The sequence below is a fragment of the Macaca mulatta genome, chromosome 11, assembly GCF_049350105.2.
Source record: "Macaca mulatta isolate MMU2019108-1 chromosome 11, T2T-MMU8v2.0, whole genome shotgun sequence".
Taxonomy (NCBI): Eukaryota; Metazoa; Chordata; class Mammalia; order Primates; family Cercopithecidae; genus Macaca; species Macaca mulatta.
Window position 1 is genome coordinate 20,740,340 of NC_133416.1, and position 21,187 is coordinate 20,761,526.

Below are 21,187 nucleotides of genomic sequence, written 5' to 3' on the forward strand. Positions count from 1 at the left end.
TTGACAGTAAATCCAATGAGCACAGGAAAGTATTTTAGTAAATTTAACCTTATATTGATTACTCATTAAAACTCATCTTTTGAATGTGCAGTTTTCCACATGTACATCTGGACTTCTCTTGGTGCCAAAACATTAGATCCAAAGAGCAAAACATTGTCAAATACTTGCATTAAGTTTTAGCAGTAGGAAATATCATACAGAAAGCAATTGTATTAAAGAGACAGAAATTTGGAAAAGTATAATGTGGAGAAAATGTATACACCTTGATTTAATCACTGTTTTAAATAGGTAAATTATTCATAAATAGATGGCTCAATATTTAACTGATAAATGTATATTTTAATGTTTTCATAGTCATTTAATCATATTAAAATTTCTTTAATTGGGTTTTATTAAGATAGAAAAGTTGCCAAATGTTAATGTATGTTAAATATAGTCATTTATTCCCTAATGGACATTGAACCATTTGTGTATATCAAGGATTTGCATATTATTTAAGAGTAATAGGCTACTTGTATTGATAGAACTTATTTTAATGTGCAGAATATTTATTACTGTTTTTTCTAGTATCTAAAGGAATATATATTAATCATTCAAATATTACTTTTAGTGTATTCCTATGTAATTTGTCTAAAATATGTGTCCTTAAAGACTTGGAAATCTGTTCATAAAGTTCTACTTTATACAGAGAACACAGGTAGCATGTAATACGTTAACAACGGTGCAGTAAGTAAAAATTTAGACTCTAAAACTTATAGAATTATACTTCCTTTGGAGTATTTGGCTGGGGAAAATGCTAATTTTCTGATAATACTTCAACATAATGGTCAAATAGATCATGAAACATATGACTACAAACATAGCAGTGTTATATTGGTATATTAGTGAAGACTGTATTTCTCAGGGTTACTGAAGTAATACATAAAATCCTAAAAAGGGGGAAATGTAAATAAATATGACTATGAACCCATATAATGCATATAGAAGTTTCACAATTATTCTGATATTAACACAGTGTTCTCAAACTTTAAAGTGTCACCTGAGGATCTTGTTAGAGAAAGAATTCTGATTTCAGTTGGTCTGGGTGAGGCCTGAGGCTCTCCATTTCTAACAAGCATCTGCTGATATCTATGCTGCCAGTCTACAGTCCACATTTCAAGTACTGATATATTAGAAGCCAAGAATAATGACTTAAGAACTTAGACTCTCCAAAAATTATTCTCTTTTCTAGAACAGCACATGGTATAAAAACTAGATCTAATCAACAAATTAATAAAGATGTTTATACCTTGTAATATTGCAAAATTAAGAAAGATAATTTTCCTAGAAAATCAAAATTTCCTTTTTCATATATCAATAATCACTAGTATGCTTCTGCCTCTTCTGCTCCCCCAATGACCCTTTCTCACACTCTCATACCGGTCGGTCCAACCTCCTCAACCTCAGTTTCCCTTATCTACATATACTTTTCCTGTCACTTCTATGCCGACTCTGTCTCATGTGCCTGTTCTTGAAACTTTCATACAATGCTTATTATGCCACAACAAACAAACACATAGGTTAGAGGCATGGGCTTATCCAGTTGCACTGGAACCTCCTAATGCTCAAGGGGTACAAGGGCTTCGATATGCGCCGCTCGGTCTTACCTTTTTAAAAGAATTCAAGGATGCTTGTACTCAGTATGGTCCTATTTCTCCGTATGTTAAGATGGTATTACAGGCTCTTTGTACTGAGGTCATTGTGCTTCCTTTAGACTGGGACCTTTTGGCAAAGCTGTTCTAACTCCATCTCAGCATTTACAGTTCCGTACCTGGTGGTCAGAGGAGGCCTGTCTGCAGGTTCAGCTAAATCGGACTGATGGCATTCTAATTACTCAGACTCAGCTCACAGGCTCCGATAATTACTCTGATACTACCGCCCAATTGGGTTTTGATGCTCTTACCACGGAACAAGTGACAAAGGTGTGTATGAGAGCTTGGGATAAATTAGGCACCCCAGGCTAAGCTCCTGTGTCTTTTGCTACTGTTAAACAGGGTCACAATGAATTGTATTCTGATTTTGTGGCTAAGTTACAAGATGCTGTTCAAAAATCTGTCTCTGATGAGCGTGCTCAGGGTATTCTCCTTCATATGTTAGCTTTTGAGAATGCGAACCATGAGTGTAAAACAGCCATGCGTTCCATCCAACCACAAAATGTACCTGATCATGAGGTGTTGCCTGCATATATTAAAGCTTGTGAAGCCATTGGATCGGAGACCCACAAAGCGATTATGTGGCACAGGCCATGAAGGACGGCAATCAGACTGACTCGACTGATTCTTTTCTTGGAGCCTGCTATAATTGCAGTCAACTTGGTCATACTCAAAAAACTTGCAGTGTTAAAAACTTAAAAGCGGACAAGCTGGCTCAAAAACACAGCCAAATGCTCCTGCTACTGTTTGCCCGCATTGTCATAAAGGTAAACTTTGGGAAAGTACTTGCTGTTCTAAGTATGATATAGATGGAAATCCCTTGCCACAGAGGCAAGGAAACAGGAAGCGGGGCCAGTTACAGGCCCCAGTATCGAATGGGACACCTCAGACTCAGACCAATGTTGAGTTTCCACTTCAAGCTGCCCCAACGCAGCCCCCTGTACAAACAAATTTACCTACAGCCAACACAGACAGGTCCCAGCCTCTTCCATCTCAGTACCATGCTTGTCTACCTCCACAGTCGGGGGTGGGGTGGTCCATCTCTGTGGTACCATTCTTCTAAATTTTCTGCCTAATTCTTTGCCTTTAAATATAACTATACTATTTTTGCAACTTATTTAACATTTATTTTAATTTAGTATCATAAAACCTTTTCTCTCTTTTAAAATATCCCATGACTCACTCATTCTTATTCTCCCTTTCATTTTCTCTCTCTCTCTCTCACTTTCTTACTCTCACTCCCCCTGTCTGATTTTAAATAATACACTATATAATGAACACAGAGCCAATTAAAGAATCAGAACAGAAACTATCAATTTTGTCATAGGTTCATGGAAGCTTAATACAAAATTGTTAGCAATATGAGAAATAATAGAAAAAAGAAATCATCTGTTTCATTTAAAAAATATTAAAAATTTTAATCATGTTCCTGTTCTTCAACTCCCGATTTCATTACCATGGAGAAAGGAGTCCATACTCTTATGCAATAGCTTGATCCCAGTCAGTTTTTCCAGTGAGCTCAAGGACGGGAACTATATCTTTTCTTTCCCATTGAATGTAGCACAGATGTGAGGTCCTAGAAAATGAAACTACTATTTCCTAGACTGTCCCTGCATCTCTCTTTTTTACAGAGAGTAACAATTGCACCTTCACCTATACTTGTAATCATCTCACATGAGTTTCTTCTTCATAAATACATTGATAATATATGAAGTATAATGCTTCTTCATAATTTTATCTCTTATTACTCTCTAGCCAAATATTTAGTAGGAGCGCAGGTATTTCTGTTTCTCCATCCTAACCAAAAAACCACTCCTGTGATTTTTTTTTCTCTACAGCTGTGGTTTCTTTTTATGACTTGTTTTCTTATTGATACACTGTAAATATTCATGAGGTATATGTGATATTTGAATATCTACACAGAATGTATAATGATCAAGTCAAGATATTTAGAATATCCACCACCTCGAACATTTATCATTTCTTTGTGGAAGGGGGTCAGTCATATGTGGGAACTAAAAATGGTTATCTCATGGAGTTAGAGTATAGAATTATAGTTATGAGGCTGGGAAGGGTGTGGGATGGGGAGAGGATGAAGAGAGGAGCGTTAATACATGTAAACATATAGTTAGATAGAATGAATCAGTTCCAGTGTTTGGGAGCACAGTAGTTAGACTACAGTTAACAACAATTATTGTATATTCAAAAAAGCTAAAAGAGAAGATTTTGGCTTGTTTTGCTTAACATAATGGCCTCTAGTTCAATCTATGTTGCTGCAATTGACAGCATTTCATTCTTTTTTAAATAATTGAAGAGTATTCCATTGTGTATATATACCACATTTTCTTTATTCATTCATTGATGAATACTTAGGTTGATTCCATATCTTGGCTAATGTGAATAGTATTTCAATAAACATGGAGGTGCAGGTATCCCTTTAGTATACTAATTTCCTTTCTTTTGGATAAATACCCATTAGTAGGATTCCTGAATTGCGTGGTAGTTTATTTTAGTCTTTTGCAAAACCTCCATCCTATTTTCCATAATGGTTGTAGTAATTTACATTCCCACCAACAGTGTGTAAGAGCTCCCTTTTCTCTGCATCCTTGCCAGCATTGATTACAATGATCTTCCTATCTACTTGAGAGTCTTGTTTTTCTCTCTGGGACTAGTAGAGATGATGCATTCCTTTTATTAGAGTACAAAAATAGTTTTACAAAATTAAATCCTTTTAATTAAAATTCTAAAATAATCCTTTTCAAAAAACTTCTATTTTTTAAAAAAAGTTCTAACTAATCTCATGACAATTTATATTAATTTGTTCTTTTCTTTGAGATGGAGTCTTCACTGTGTCACCCAGGCTGGAGTGCAGTGGCACAATCTCGTCTCACTGAAACCTCTGCCTCCTGGGTTCAAGCAATTTTCCTGCCTCAGGCTTCTGAGTAGCTGGGACAACATGTGCATGCCACCATGCCCGGCTAATTTTTGTATTTTTGGTAGAGATGACGTTTCACCATGTTGGCCAGGCTGGTCTCAAATGCCTGACCTCTATTGATCCACCCGCCTCGGCCTCCCAAAGTGCTGGGATTGCAGAAGTGAGCTACCGCGCCCGACCCAACTTATATTAATTTGTTCATTAAACATTTGATTATAAATTGAAATTGTTTTGTACTCAGAGTAAAAATAAAACTATTAATTACCAGTGAGAAAAAGACTAAGTCATAATACATACAGTTTTAAGTAATAGATTACACTCATTAGCAGTAAAACTGCATTGTATATATTGCTGGGGTAGAAGAGTCTTTTTTCTTCTCAGTGAAATTAACGATTTCACTTAGCAAACTTGAACGAATTGATTACTTCCAGCAAATTTGTAACAGCCTAAGACTTCAAATATTAAAATTCATTCCAACTTTTAAGACTTACTTTGAGCAAAGAAATAGATAAAGTGCATTTCTCTTTTACATAACTCTACTCCTCCACTTATAAAATCACAGAACCTTGTGGGAGGATAGAAAGGAACATATCATAAATTTGAGCTATCTCACACACAGTAAAAAAGTGTGTTCTGTTAATAAATCATTCAATAAGAGTTTCTTGAATGACTTTAATTTCTTTTTAAATCTCCTTCATAGTGCTTTACCTAATATTCTATAATTAACTTTGGTTTACCTCTGCAGTAAATAGCTAATGACCACAAAAATAACACACCATACAACTTGCATTTGGTTTTAATTCAATAACTCTGTGCTAGAACAAATGTCCTCATATGCATATATATATACCTTCACTTAAGAGTGAAATCCCAAAGAAAGACCTTGTGCTAAATAAAGTTTGTTTAATATTATTAAAAGCTATTTGTAAAAATGATAGCATATTTCAGCCCCAAGTTTTTTTAAAAGCTGAATTGCACAAGCATCATCAACTAATAAACGTGGTCAAAGGAATCTCAAAGCTGTTGCATGAGGGTTCCAAGACGATATGGCAAATTACATGTGAATGTAGGTACATAATTTAATATTATTGTAGATATATAATACCAAAATGTAGCTGTCACATTATTTTTGTTACCCAAAAGCACTGTCTAGTTTTAGAAGCTAAGAATTATTAAATCTTCCCAATTTTGAATTAATAAAAGTTTAAATGACCCAATTCTCTGTTTTTCTTAAATAAAATAAAGTGATTAAAGAACTTTTGAATTACATATTACTTCAAATTAGCTGAAATCACATTAATAAGACAAAACATTGCTCATGTATTGTTTTTTATTTGTAAAGTCTGTAGTAGGATGTTTCTCCGCTGGAAATTTTGTGGGCAAAAACAATAATAAAACCTTAGGATAGAATGAAATCTGCATATTTGATCTCCTGGTATAATGACTATATCATAAATTTCGCATATCATACCCCCTACAAAAAGAGCTCCTTGGGGCTTAGTATATGTTTTTTGTGAAAGATACAAAGTGACAGTTTCACCACTGTTACTTTTTTTTACTGACTTTCTTAGTAACTTCATTTATATAGTTATATTACTACTTGTCTTTTGTGACTGCTTGTAACTTAGTAGGGAGAGCATTGCAAACTTGAGAGTTGTTGTAAAACTTTTTTCCAGATTAAAAAAAATAATAATAACTTGGTGGCTGGGCCGGGGAAATGGCGGCTTCAGGAGAGAGCGGGACTTGGGGCAGCGGAGGCAGCACAGAGGAAGCCTTTGTGACCTTCTACAGTGAGGTGAAACAAATAGAGAAGAGAGACTCGGTTCTAACATCGAAAAATCAGATTGAAAGACTGACCCGTCCTGGTTCCTCTTACTTCAATTTGAACCCATTTGAGGTTCTTCAGATAGATCCTGAAGTTACAGATGAGGAAACAAAAAAGAGGTTTCGGCAGTTATCCATCTTGGTGCATCCTGACAAAAATCAAGATGATGCTGACAGAGCACAAAAGGCTTTTGAAGCTGTGGACAAAGCTTACAAGTTGCTACTGGATCAGGAGCAAACGAAGAGGGCCCGGGATGTAATTCAGGCAGGAAAAGAATATGTGGAACACACTGTGAAAGAGCGAAAAAAACAAAGAAGGAAGGAAAACCTACAATTGTAGAGGAGGATGATCCTGAACTGTTCACACAAGCTGTATATAAACAGACAATGAATCTCTTTGCTGAGCTGGAAATTAAAAGGAAAGAGAGAAGCCAAAGAGATGCATGAAAGGAAACGACAAAGGGAAGAAGAGATTGAAGCTCAAGAAAAAGCCAAACGGGAAAGAAAGTGGTGGAAAAACTTTGAGGAAAGTCGAGATGGTCGTGCGGACAGCTGGCGAAACTTCCAAGCCAATACAAAGGGGAAGAAAGAGAAGAAAAATCGGACCTTCCTGAGACCACCAAAAGTAAAGATGGAGCAGCCTGAGTAACCACCTGGGGTCACAGGCACAGAACCTTCCCCCTGCTGTCTCCCTTCCTGCTTCGAAGGACTCATTCTTTCCTCCCACTTCCACCCCAACATAGAGGAGAATTTGCTTTTAGTCCGTTTTGTTTTCAATACGATTTAATATTGATCAGAGTAATTCTTTTGTACATTGAAATGAGGGGCTTGGTTTAAAAAAAGAACTTCCCCTCTCCCTGCCCCTAGAACAACCAGGAGTAGAAGGTGCCACCATTGGTGCTGCCTTCTCTTCCCACAGCCTGTAACTCAGTGTTTTGCACTTCACTGCATTGTGATGGTTAGAAACTTCGTGGATAGTTTGTGGAAATCATCCGATTTAACATATTGCTTAAAATGGTGTTGCTGTGACTTCAGAGACGAGCCTGGAAGGGGCACCTTAGGAAGCCCCGTCACTTCAGTTGCTTGCTTCTGGGTGTGCTCCCTTCAAAGGCCCAGATGAGACAGGGAACACTTGTGGGCACACAGAGCGGGCATCTGATGCCCTGTGGTGTTTGGCATGTGTCCCCGTCTACTGACCAATCAGCTTGGCATGAAGCCCACGCCACCCAAACCTTTCACTTTCCAAAGAGCTAGCCGTCCTCCACCCAGTGCCATGTCCTAGCCTGTCTGCATTTGTTAGTGGTAATATTCTTTATGTATAATAAATTTTTATACCCCCCAAAATAATAACTTTTTTGCAGAATGTTCAATTTTTTGAATTTTAAGAAATGCATATATACTATATGTATGAAGAAAAATAACCATATTTGAGTGAGGAGGCATGAGGGATAGTTGCCTTTTCATAGACTTGCGGGAAGTCTTAAGAAAAATAGTGCATTTGAATATAAAGTTTCAGATCTCCTTGGTCCAAATCCCTCTTGAGTATTAGCTGCTGGTATCAATTTATGTCCCATACAGGATTTTTGTTCAAAAGCTTGACTCTTCTCTACTAACCACCTCATGCCTAAAAGCCCTAGTTTTAGGGTTGAACCTATTCTTGTCTCTCCAAGTCATAAAATTTGACTTTTCCTATTCACAGCTCCCCTGAAGGCAAAATGACAATAAACTCAAGAGCACTGGTTTAGTGAAACAACATATTGATCTTTATCTATGCTGAGTCAGCTCCAAGTACCACTTTGAGCACAAAATCCAGGGCTATTTTATTAGTTGCAAAGACCAGTTTACTCAAATTAAGGATATGGCAGATTTAACAATGTAGAAATTTTCAAGGGGCACAAACATACCAAATGTGTGTACATGTGCTAAATGTATGCACATACACATAACTATCTGAAAAATATGCTGAGTAGTACTATAGTACTAATCTTATTTTAATATTTTGTTATATTCACCTTACATTCCTGACTTAGTTATCCCAAAGATTTTAAGTCCAGCTTAGTTACTGAGTTTTCTTAAAGAAATACCTTCAGAAGCTGTCAGCAATCCTTGTTTTCAATATTTACAAAATCAAATTGAAATAGTTTATTTTCTATACATGAGTTTAATATTTCACAGTACACCTCTGTGACTACTTCTTGCATGTAAGAATAAAGAACATTTTAGCTTAATTCAAATTATATAAAATAAGGGTAAGTATTTATTCCAACAAAAGAGCATCGCTTTCAAATGTGGGTTTACAAGGCGCGGCTAGGGCAATGAGAATCAATATTCATAGTTTGAATGTTATTTAGGATGCTTTCTTGCTCATAAGACAAATTTGGGTACTTATCATTTTTTGGTGTTAAGGTCATTAATCTCTCTTAACATCAACATATTTCCTCAGAAATACTCTAAAATAACATGAGCTATTTAGGAATAGGAAATAAGTGTAATTATGTACAAGAATTCAGCCTCTTAGTGTTCATTTTAAATGACAAGTATATTCATAATAATTCCTAAGATAGTAACTAGCAGATAGATGGAATCAAATATGTGTAGAGAGAATAAATAATTAATATACAGAAAGTTTGATTTCCTAGGATATGGGAAGAAAAAGCCTAAACGTTTTATTGTGTCATAGACATTCAGTTCGTTTAACAACTGAAGCTTCATAGATGATTATTAAATAAAACATAGGTAGTGCTCATATTTGGAATGTTACCAGATTGAGAAAAACACCTGGTGTGTAAGACCTCAAATGAATAATTCCTGTGCTCATACTATAAGCATTGTAATTCCCAACGTGGCCTGTTCTTAGAGCGCAACCCTTCTCTCCACGTTACCCACCTTAGGGTCCATGCCTTTCATTTCTCTTTCTCTTGGTATGGTAACCTTTCTTCTTATCTTTTCTGATATCTAGAATTCTCAAACAAAAATTCATTTTTTATTTCACTTACTTATTAAATTCCCACCCTTCTTTCTATTCTTTTTTGCTTTTTCTCTCTTTTCTTTTTCATTTTCTCTAGATAGCACCATTCGACAAAATTATCGTATAGGCCACTTAAGAGTTTTAAATTTTCTACTAGACACAATGAAAAAATATACAAAGAAACAGGTGGAAATAAATTTTAATACTACAGTTTCTTTAACTCAATGTACTTCAAATATTATTTTAATGTGTAATCAAAATCATTGAGATGTTTCATATTATTTAATGTGACAAGTCTTGAAAATCTAGTGTGTATTTTATGCTTATAGCATTTCTTAATTAAAAGTAGCCTCGTTGCAAGTGATTAGTAGCTGCTTGTATTCACTAACCACTATACTAGACAGCATAGCTCTAGATCGTTAAACACAAGCTGATCAAAATTGTGGTCTTGCCATGTATAGTGGTAAAAGGAGTAGTTCACAGCTCTTAGAAAGTGTGATGGAAACTCTATGTCCTTTAAACAACAGCAGAGATTTAATCTTAACTGATAATTCTAGTACAATATTATTTTATGAAAATAATTTCACCTAGAATTCTAGAACTAACAATAAGCCAGCATTCAAGGACAATGTAAAAATAGACATTTTCAGAAATAAAACCATTTTACATCCATAAATTATCTCTCTAAAAATTATTTAAAGATGTACTTCAGCAAAATAAACAATGAAGCCCTATGGAATACAGATCAATGGTTAACATAATTACTTAAAAAGTTCTAAAATATAGTTAAAAAAAAAAAGAATGATATTAGTAGAGGCTCCTTTATCTATCTCTGCTTGCTTCACTTGCTGGATTAACATTCTTTATTTCCTTTACAAAACAGAATGATTAAGGCTCATAATTCATGGTTTGTTCTAGAAGAGTAGTTATCAAACATTTTGGTCTCAGAACCCTTTGAGTACCCCAAAAAGAATTTTTGTGGACGTTGTCTATCAATATTTACCATGTTGGAAATTATAATTGAGAAATTTTTTAAGTACACATTTATTATTTGGATTAAAAATAATGATAAACTTATATGTAAATACACATAAAATATTTTTATTATAGATACTATATATTGCAAAACAAAAATAATTTGCGAGGAATGTAGCATTGTTATGTGTTTAGAAATCTTTTAAATATCTGGTTTAATTAAGACCATTGACTGCTTTTCCCTTTAGTCTGTTGCATTATCATGATTGAGTGGAAGTATGTAAAGAAAATTTAACCTTACACAAATACGGATTTGCAGAAAAGATAAATATCTTAGTAGTCTTTTCAGATAATTGTGAATATCTTTCTTTATTACTACACCAAAATCAATAAGTAGTAATCTTTTAAAATTTAGTTACAGTGTGGAATATTTTAAAATATCAATAATTTTCACACTATACTTAGAGTCCATTGGTCTGTCTTGCCCTATTGATAAACCTCTTTTTACCCATGCAAGATTTGAAACATCACGGATTGTCACTTTAGACAAATATGTTCATTGGATTCTGCAGATCTTCCAAATGTTGCCATAGTTTATTATAAAATATCAAAAAGTACATTTTTTAATATTAACATTTTTCTTTTTTTTTTAATTTATGTATTATTATTATACTTTAAGTTGTAGGGTACATGTGCATAACGTGCAGGTTTGTTACATATGTATACTTGTGCCATGTTGGTGTGCTGCACCCATCAACTCGTCATTTACATCAGGTATAACTCCCAATGCAATCCCTCCCTCCTCCCCCATCCCCATGATAGGCCCCTGTGTGTGATGTTCCCCTTCCTGAGTCCAAGTGATCTTATTGTTCAGTTCCCACCTATGAGTGAGAACATGCGGTGTTTGGTTTTATGTTCTTGTGATAGTTTGCTAAGAATGATGGTTTCCAGCTGCATCCATGTCCCTACAAAGGATGCAAACTCATCCTTTTTGATGGCTGCATAGTATTCCATGGTGTATATGTGCCACATTTTCTTAATCCAATCTGTCACTGATGGACATTTGGGTTGATTCCAAGTCTTTGCTATTGTGAATAGTGCTGCAATAAACATACGTGTGCATGTGTCTTTATAGCAGCATAATTTATAATCCTTTGGGTATATACCCAGTAATGGGATGGCTGGGTCATATGGTACATCTAGTTCTAGATCCTTGAGGAATCGCCATACTGTTTTCCATAATGGTTGAACTAGTTTACAATCCCACCAACAGTGTAAAAGTGTTCCTATTTCTCCACATCCTCTCCAGCACCTGTTGTTTCCTGACTTTTTAATGATCGCCATTCTAACTGGTGTGAGATGGTATCTCATTGTGGTTTTGATTTGCATTTCTCTGATGGCCAGTAATGATGAGCATTTTTTCATGTGTCTGTTGGCTGTATGAATGTCTTCTTTTGAGAAATGTCTGTTCATATCCTTTGCCCACTTTTTGATGGGGTTGTTTGTTTTTTTCTGGTAAATTTGTTTGAGTTCTTTGTAGGTTCTGGATATTAGCCCTTTGTCAGATGAGTAGATTGCAAAAATGTTCTCCCATTCTGTAGGTTGCCTGTTCACTCTGATGGTAGTTTCTTTTGCTGTGCAGAAGCTCTTTAGTTTAATGAGATCCCATTTGTCAATTTTGGCTTTTGCTGCCGTTGCTTTTGGTGTTTTAGACATGAAGTCTTTGCCCATGCCTATGTCCTGAATGGTACTACCTAGGTTTTCCTCTAGGATTTTTATGGTATTAGGTCTAACATTTAAGTCTCTAATCCATCTTGAATTAATTTTCGTATAAGGAGTAAGGAAAGGATCCAGTTTCAGCTTTCTACTTATGGCTAGCCAATTTTCCCAGCACCATTTATTAAATAGGGAATCCTTTCCCCATTTCTTGTTTCTCTCAGGTTTGTCAAAGATCAGATGGCTGTAGATGTGTGGTATTATTTCTGAGGACTCTGTTCTGTTCCATTGGTCTATATCTCTGTTTTGGTACCAGTACCATGCTGTTTTGGTTACTGTAGCCTTGTAGTATAGTTTGAAGTCAGGTAGCGTGATGCCTCCAGCTTTGTTCTTTTGACTTAGGATTGTCTTGGAGATGCGGGCTCTTTTTTGGTTCCATATGAACTTTAAAGCAGGTTTTTCCAATTCTGTGAAGAAACTCATTGGCAGCTTGATGGGGATGGCATTGAATCTATAAATTACCTTGGGCAGTATGGCCATTTTCACGATATTGATTCTTCCTATCCATGAGCATGGTATGTTCTTCCATTTGTGTGTGTCCTCTTTTATTTCACTGAGCAGTGGTTTGTAGTTCTCCTTGAAGAGGTCCTTTACATCCCTTGTAAGTTGGATTCCTAGGTATTTTATTCTCTTTGAAGCAATTGTGAATGGAAGTTCATTCCTGATTTGGCTCTCTGTTTGGCTGTTACTGGTGTATAAGAATGCTTGTGATTTTTGCACATTAATTTTGTATCCTGAGACTTTGCTGAAGTTGCTTATCAGCTTAAGGAGATTTTGGGCTGAGACAATGGGGTTTTCTAAATATACAATCATGTCATCTGCAAACAGGGACAGTTTGACTTCTTCTTTTCCTAACTGAATACCTTTGATTTCTTTCTCTTGCCTAATTGCCCTACCCAGAACTTCCAACACTATGTTGAATAGGAGTGGTGAGAGAGGGCATCCCTGTCTTGTGCCAGTTTTCAAAGGGAATTTTTCCAGTTTTTGCCCATTCAGTATGATATTGGCTGTGGGTTTGTCATAAATAGCTCTTATTATTTTGAGGTACGTTCCATCAATACCGAATTTATTGAGTGTTTTTAGCATGAAGGGCTGTTGAATTTTGTCAAAAGCCTTTTCTGCATCTATTGAGATAATCATGTGGTTCTTGTCTTTGGTTCTGTTTATATGCTGGATTATGTTTATTGATTTGCGAATGTTGAACCAGCCTTGCATCCCAGGGATGAAGCCCACTTGATCATGGTGGATAAGCTTTTTGATGTGTTGCTGAATCCTGTTTGCCAGTATTTTATTGAGGATTTTTGCATCGATGTTCATCAGGGATATTGGTCTAAAATTCTCTTTTTTTGTTGTGTCTCTGCCAGGCTTTGGTATCAGGATGATGTTGGCGTCATAAAATGAGTTAGGGAGGATTCCCTCTTTTTCTATTGATTGGAATAGTTTCATAAGGAATGGTACCAACTCCTCCTTGTATCTCTGGTAGAATTCAGCTGTGAATCCATCTGGTCCTGGACTTTTTTTGGTTGGTAGGCTATTAATTATTGCCTCAATTTCAGAGCCTGCTATTGGTCTATTCAGGGATTCAACTTCTTCCTGGTTTAGTCTTGGAAGAGTGTAAGTGTCCAGGAAATTATCCATTTCTTCTAGATTTTCCAGTTTATTTGCGTAGAGGTGTTTATAGTATTCTCTGATGGTAGTTTGTATTTCTGTGGGGTCGGTGGTGATATCCCCTTTATCATTTTTAATTGCGTCGATTTGATTCTTCTCTCTTTTCTTCTTTATTAGTCTTGCTAGTGGTCTGTCAATTTTGTTGATCTTTTCAAAAAACCAACTCCTGGATTCATTGATTTTTTGGAGAGTTTTTTGTGTCTCTATCTCCTTCAGTTCTGCTCTGATCTTAGTTATTTATAGCCTTCTGCTAGCTTTCGAATGTGTTTGCTCTTGCTTCTCTAGTTCTGTTAATTGCGATGTTAGAGTGTCAATTTTAGATCTTTCCTGCTTTCTCTTGTGGGCATTTAGTGCTATAAATTTCCCTCTACACACTGCTTTAAATGTGTCCCAGAGATTCTGGTATGTTGTATCTTTGTTCTCATTGGTTTCAAAGAACATCTTTATTTCTGCCTTCATTTCGTTATGTACCCAGTAGTCATTCAGGAGCAGGTTGTTCAGTTTCCATGTAGTTGAGAGGTTTTGATTGAGTTTCTTAGTCCTGAGTTCTAGTTTGATTGCACTGTGGTCTGAGAGACAGTTTGTTATAATTTCTGTTCTTGTACATTTGCTGAGGAGTGCTTTACTTCCAATTTCGTGGTCGATTTTGGAATATGTACGATGTGGTGCTGAGAAGAATGTATATTCTGTTGATTTGGGGTGGAGAGTTCTATAGATGTCTATTAGGTCTGCTTGCTGCAGAGATGAGTTCAATTCCTGGATATCCTTGTTAACTTTCTGTCTCGTTGATCTGTCTAATGTTGACAGTGGAGTGTTGAAGTCTCCCATTATTATTGTATGGGAGTCTAAGTCTCTTTGTAAGTCTCTAAGGACTTGCTTTATGAATCTGGGTGCTCCTGTATTGGGTGCATATATATTTAGGATAGTTAGCTCTTCCTGTTGAATTTATCCCTTAACCATTATGTAATGGCCTTCTTTGTCTCTTTTGATCTTTGATGGTTTAAAGTCTGTTTTATCAGAGACTAGTATTGCAACCCCCACTTTTTTTTGTTCTCCATTTGCTTGGTAAATCTTCCTCCATCCCTTTATTTTGAGCCTATGTATGCCTCTGCGTGTGAGATGGGTCTCCTGAATACAGCAGACTGATGGGTCTTGACTCTTTATCCAGTTTGCCAGTCTGTGTCTTTTAATTGGAGCATTTAGTCCATTTACATTTAAGGTTAAGATTGTTATGTGTGAACTTGATCCTGCCATTATGATATTAACTGGCTATTTTGCTCGTTAGTTGATGCAGTTCTTCCTAGCCTCGATGGTCTTTACATTTTGGCATGTTTTTGCAATGGCTGGTACCGGTTGTTCCTTTCCATGTTTAGTGCTTCCTTCAGGGTCTCTTGTAAGGCAGGTCTAGTGGTGACAAAATCTCTAAGCATTTGCTTATCTGTAAAGGATTTTATTTCTCCTTCACTTATGAAACTTAGTTTGGCTGGATATGAAATTCTGGGTTTAAAATTCTTTTCTTTAAGAATGTTGAATATCGGCCCCCACTCTCTTCAGGCTTGGAGAGTTTCTGCCGAGAGATCTGCTGTTAGTCTGATGGGCTTCCCTTTGTGGGTAACCCGACCTTTCTCTCTGGCTGCCCTTAAGATTTTTTCCTTCATTTCAACTTTGGTGAATCTGGCAATTATGTGTCTTGGAGTTGCTCTTCTCGAGGAGTATCTTTGTGGCGTTCTCTGTATTTCCTGGATTTGAATGTTGGCCTGCCCTACTAGGTTGGGGAAGTTCTCCTGGATGATATCCTGAAGAGTGTTTTCCAACTTGGTTCCATTTTCCCCCTCACTTTCAGGCACCCCAATCAGACGTAGATTTGGTCTTTTTACATAATCCCATACTTCTTGCAGGCTTTGTTCATTTCTTTTTCTTCTTTTTTCTTTTGGTTTCTCTTCTCGCTTCATTTCATTCATTTGATCCTCTATCGCAGATACTCTTTCTTCCAGTTGATCGAGTCGGTTACTGAAGCTTGTGCATTTGTCACGTATTTCTCGTGTCATGGTTTTCATCTCTTTCATTTCGTTTATGACCTTCTCTGCATTAATTACTCTAGCCATCAATTCTTCCACTTTTTTTTCAAGATTTTTAGTTTCTTTGCGCTGGGTACGTAATTCCTCCTTTAGCTCTGAGAAATTTGATGGACTGAAGCCTTCTTCTCTCATCTCATCAAAGTCATTCTCCGTCCAGCTTTGATCCGTTGCTGGCGATGAGCTGCGCTCCTTTGCCGGGGGAGATGCGCTCTTATTTTTTGAATTTCCAGCTTTTCTGCCCTGCTTTTTCCCCATCTTTGTGGTTTTATCTGCCTCTGGTCTTTGATGATGGTGATGTACTGATGGGGTTTTGGTGTAGGTGTCCTTCCTGTTTGATAGTTTTCCTTCTAACAGTCAGGACCCTCAGCTGTAGGTCTGTTGGAGATTGCTTGAGGTCCACTCCAGATCCTGTTTGCCTGGGTATCAGCAGCAGAGGCTGCAGAAGATAGAATATTTCTGAACAGCGAGTGTACCTGTCTGATTCTTGCTTTGGAAGCTTCCTCTCAGGGGTGTACTCCACCCTGTGAGGTGTGGGGTGTCAGACTGCCCCTAGTGGGGGATGTCTCCCAGTTAGGCTACTCAGGGGTCAGGGACCCACTTGAGCAGGGAGTCTGTCCCTTCTCAGATCTCAACCTCCGTGTTGGGAGATCCACTGCTCTCTTCAAAGCTGTCAGACAGAGTCGTTTGCATCTGCAGAGGTTTCGGCTGTGTTTGTTATTGCCCTGTCCCAGAGGTGGAGTCTACAGAGACAGGCAGGTTTCCTTGAGCTGCTGTGAGCTCCACCCAGCTCGAGCTTCCCAGCAGCTTTGTTTACCTACTTAAGCCTCAGCAATGGCGGGCGCCCCTCCCCCAGCCTCACTGCTGCCTTGCCGGTAGATCACAGACTGCTGTGCTAGCAATGAGGGAGGCTCCGTGGGTGTGGGACCCTCCCGGCCTGGTGTGGGATATGATCTCCTGGTGTGCCTGTTTGCTTAAAGCGCAGTATTGGGGTGGGAGTTACCCAATTTTCCAGGTGTTGTGTGTCTCAGTTCCCCTGGCTAGGAAAAGGGATTCCCTTTCCCCTTGGGCTTCCCAGGTGAGGCAATGCCTCGCCCTGCTTCAGCTCTCGCTGGTCGGGCTGCAGCAGCTGACCAGCACCGATCGTCCGGCACTCCCCAGTGAGATGAACCCAGTACCTCAGTTGAAAATGCAGAAATCACTGGTCTTCTGTGTCGCTCGCGCTGGGAGTTGGAGACTGGAGCTGTTCCTATTCGGCCATCTTGCTCCGCCCCCACAATATTAACATTTTTCTCACCAGAAAAGTCTTTATGTATTGGTAAGCCGGCAAGCTCATAGTAGAAAATACAAATTTTACAAAATTCTTATTTCTGAAGTTGTTTTCCTTAAAGTGACAAGCTTAGCTTGTTCATTTTTGACTGCCAAACACCTGTCTGAATAACCACGGTTTCTCTGTAATTCTCTCATGTAATAAAATTGTTGCATGAAAATAGTTACTTATCTTGCCACTCAAGCAATTGCAAGAGGGCTTTTCCTGAAGATAACTTCTACATTATAGTATGCAGAGATGCTTTAACTGTTTTTCCTATATGTTCATATAGAAAATTAAAGACACATGTATTTAAGGATTTAGATTTGACAAAATTAGTATTTTTAACCATTTTATCGAGGATATTTTTAACTGACACTGATTTTTATTTCCTAGAAGTGCATGTACACGCGAGAAGTGTCTCTTGTAGCTCCAGGGTTTTGTAGACAACATTTGGAGAACTGCTTCTCTAGCATAATAGTTTACTATAAAGTATATTATGCCCATGCACTTTTGCTTTTGTAAGTTGAGTTGTAAATGTACCTAGAGTCAGTTGTATTTATTCCTGAACATTTTTATGCCAGTTCTATTGTTATTTTATTTAGGTAAATAAATGAAGTATTTACAGAGTGATGAAATATGAGTGAACAAAGAAAGTCAGTGTTTCTATGAAAATTGAGTTAAACATTTTTTAAGATAATTAATAAAGGAGAGCCATTAAAATCTATTGTTGTTGAATTCAATGTAGAGGAAACAACTTAGACTAGAAAAATAATTATAAAAATCTAAAGTGATTTTCCATCAAGTTGTTCTTTGACTCTGAGAAATTGCTCCACATTTAAGAAAGTAGAATAGGCAATTAAAGATAATTACTTATAGATTTGTTTTATATCAGAAAGATGACACAAAATTGTTATCAACTGACCCTTCATCCAATAGCAAAGACTTGCTGCTAATGTCAGAACTTTGGCTAGTGAGAGGCTATTTAGTTATGTTTAGTTTAAAAATAAACTATTTTTAAGATATCTGTCTTCTTTATAATTCCCAACTTTAACTTTTTTGATCAGCAAATCTACTACTTTTTATATTTCATCAAGTAAGTGATAAAAGAATCTGGAATTAATATTTGAAGTGATCTCTACTTGAGCAGTTGTAAGGTTCTAAGAGAGAACTGAATTGAAGTCATATTAAGCTCTAAATTTTATTTCAGAGTATCTGTCACATAGTAATTATATTGAAATTACAACAGAAAAGCTTTAAGATATGTTTCATTTTCTTTAAAAAAGGCAACCACCAGAAAGTAAAAATATGTTTATGAATCTCAAGCCTCTAAAGATAAATAGAGAAAGAAGAGACTCAAAAATGGCTCAAATAATTCCAACACATGAAGGGAAATAATTCTAAAAGAAAAAATATAGTTAATATAAACCTAAAGTAATATAGCAGAAGACACTACTATGTCTTGGATAGTTGAGACTTTTCTGATTAAAAGTCAAAGTCCCAAAAATGAATTAAAAGGAATTTATAGACTAGAGACATGACTAAAATAAGATTCTCTCATTTATAACAGAAATATGTGTGTTGCCTATTTATTTCAGCCTACAAAGAAAGTGTAATAAGCTCTTGGTAATTATTTTTCCAGAAAAGGGGAAAGGGAAAATTTTTTCTTATCTCTTTTATTTTGTAGAGTTGAGTACAATTTGGATGTATCCCATGAGAATATATTCCTATAATATAATTTGAAAAAAAATTACAGAGAAAAAATACTTTTTCAACATCTGTTATTAACCCAAATCTAATAATTATGGTGCCAGACTCCATCATACACACACACATACAAACACACACACGCGCGCGTGCGTGCGCACACACACACACACAAGGACATACACAATGAAGCAAAGGTAAGGAAAGAGCTAAGACCTAGTTTTTGAAAGCAGTAAAATTGGCAGATGTAGCAAATAAAAATACAGGCTATTCAGTTGTATTTCAAAGTCATAGATATTTTTAGTATATGTTTCATATATTATATTATGCATAGTTATATTAAAGGTGTATATATACATATATTTATATACTTATATAAAGGTGTATATATACATATACACACACACACACGCACACACATCTAAACGGTATTAAGGTATTATATCTATACATCTATCTATATCTAAATATCTCTATATGTATATAGAGAGACACACACCTATATACACCTATATGGTATAAAGGGGTATGTGTATGTGTGTGTATGGGTATGAAAATATGCAAAGAAACAGGTGGAAATAAATTTTAATACTACAGCATATGTGTACATATATATATACACACACCTTTAGTATAAATATGTATCAAATACTACATGAAATATATACTAAAAATATTCATTCATTGTTTCTCTGTAATTTATATATACTAGATGTATTAGTCAGTGTTCTCTAGAGGGACAAAACTAATAGGACAGATGTACATATAAAGAGGAGTTTATTAAGGTGTATTGACTCACACTGTCACAAGGGGAGATCTCACAATAGGCTATCTGCAAGCTAAAGAGCAAGAAAGCCAGTCTGAGTCCCAAAACCTCAAAAGTAGGGAAGCTGACAATGCGGCCTTCAGTCTGTGGATGAAAATCCAAGAGTCTCAAAGCTGAAGTACTTGAAATCTGACGTTTGAGAGCAGGAAGCATCCAGCATGGCAGAAAGATGTAGTCTGGGAGGCTAAACCAGTCTAGTCCTTCCACGTTTCTCTGCCTGCTTTTAACCTAGCCATTCTGGCAGTTGTTTAGATTGTGCCCATCCAGATTAAGGATGAGTCTGCCTTGACCAGTCTACAGACTCAAATGTTAATCTCCTTTGGCAACACCCTCACAGACACACCCAGGAACAATACTTTACATCCTTCAATCCAATCAAGTTGACACTCAATATTAACCATCACACTAGACATCCAGTATATTATCTGGCAATTCTAGGAAAAAGTATACACGCAGGTGGATGAAATAAAGAAAGTCAGTTTTAAGTAAGCACGCAGTAGCCATACATGAGGCTGAAGTCATTGCACTGGTGACAGAGTGCAGAATCAAGACTTCAACATACAGAGAAAAGGAATCTTTGAAAGCACTACTCTTAAGTCACTTCCCATAGCAGGAACAGGAAAACAGAGCTCTTAGCATGGAGTTGAGTAGAAGCAGATGAAAGGACAGGAACTTGAGTACATGTGATAGATTGTGAGGATGGCCCTCGAAGCAGACATTTGGGAAGGAGGAAGGAGAAATCGGCAGTTCCAAGAACAAGTGAAGAAAAGCAGGGGCCATGCCTTTTGTCTAGATTGGCCGTGTAAACAACTCAGGGAACAGTGTAAGAGCCCTATGGATATCCCAGGGACAAGGATCTAGGTTAGACTAATAGTTGGGATAGGAATAGGCATTGAATATATGTCATGAACACACTAACATTCACCATTTTGGCTAGTAGATAGGTAGGTACTAAGTTTTTTTAAGTATTAAAAACAACATGTTAAAATAGAAACATTTAAAAAGAATTTACTATATAGTATAGTAAATTCTATATAATTATTCTACATAATTCTATATATTTTTGTTAATTCATTTTGCAGATTAATGGTCTATTTGTCTGGCATTGTTGGAAACAAGTTATCCCAAATATTTACTGAATTTTCCATATAAGTAAAATTATCATCTTAAGGACTACAAGTATCTCATATACTTTTTTTTTCTCCTGAAATCCTTCATATATTTAAGGCCCTTTGAACAATGTGCATTAACATAACTCATCCTTTTCTCAATGACTAAGAGTCACCAGAGATATCAAAATTTAAAGCTGTAAAGGGACTTATACAATAGAAGCCCTTCATTTCACAGAATAATCAAATTGTGTTTATAAGCAATATGTTGCAAAATAGTAATTCATTGTGCTCTTCAGTTAATTTGTGCTTGGTAAATATTTA

At 36.4% G+C, this 21,187-nt stretch overlaps 1 protein-coding gene, 1 long non-coding RNA gene and 1 pseudogene across 11 annotated transcripts in view; 2 read left to right on the forward strand and 1 right to left on the reverse strand.

The window, feature by feature from the left end:
- The window catches only part of LOC144332681 (uncharacterized), a 60,980-nt gene extending 43,793 nt beyond the window's left edge, over window positions 1-17,187 (reverse strand). The window contains exon 1 of the long non-coding RNA XR_013400651.1: window positions 17,091-17,187. This is a non-coding gene — a long non-coding RNA (uncharacterized LOC144332681). The remainder of the gene's footprint in view (window positions 1-17,090) is intronic.
- Window positions 1-21,187, forward strand: part of PIK3C2G (phosphatidylinositol-4-phosphate 3-kinase catalytic subunit type 2 gamma) — a 423,460-nt gene that overhangs the window by 51,280 nt on the left and 350,993 nt on the right. The window lies entirely within an intron of this gene.
- Window positions 6,326-7,761, forward strand: LOC703058 (dnaJ homolog subfamily C member 8 pseudogene; annotated as a pseudogene). The gene has a single exon (XR_011681.5). The product of XR_011681.5 is annotated as a dnaJ homolog subfamily C member 8 pseudogene (transcript).